Below are 579 nucleotides of genomic sequence, written 5' to 3'. Positions count from 1 at the left end.
GGAAGAAGAGAGCTGAAGGAAGAGATAGGGAAAGGGGACAGGAAGAGTTGGGGAAAGAAAGAAGGAAGCAAGGGGTGGGGTGGGGGGGGGGGGGGTGGGGGTGGGGGGTGGGGGGGAATACTATATCATGTCCAACAAGAGAACGATACGGTCGTTCAATACAAGGCCTGGTGTGTGTCGAGGAAAGGGACACATCGATATGTTATGGGCCACACAGTCACACGCCGATTGTACTTGATATGTCAATAACACTTCCCCACCCTCCCCGACCTCCCCCACCATCCATATCTGCAACATGTCGATAGTATTAAACGCAGCACACAAAGGCTGCAAATCTCACGCTCTGAAGGCGTTGATAACGATGTCATCATAACCGATAGGAATATGTATACTAACATTATTTCAGGTTATTTCCGTTGTTTTCAATATAATCTTATACATCACTATAACGGTCATCCCACCTGTGTCCATATTTGCCAAAACCTGTTCAGCTGCAAATGAGTGCAATGTCACAGTCGATACCATCGCTCAGATGTATTGTGATAGCAGATCTGTTGTGGGCGCTGATTGCAACGCACC

The sequence above is a fragment of the Haliotis rufescens genome, unplaced genomic scaffold, assembly GCF_023055435.1.
Source record: "Haliotis rufescens isolate VD_foot unplaced genomic scaffold, xgHalRufe1.0.p SCAF_10, whole genome shotgun sequence".
Lineage (NCBI taxonomy): Eukaryota > Metazoa > Mollusca > Gastropoda > Lepetellida > Haliotidae > Haliotis > Haliotis rufescens.
The sequence above is the reverse complement of the archived record's forward strand: the minus strand, read 5'-3'. Positions refer to the sequence as shown.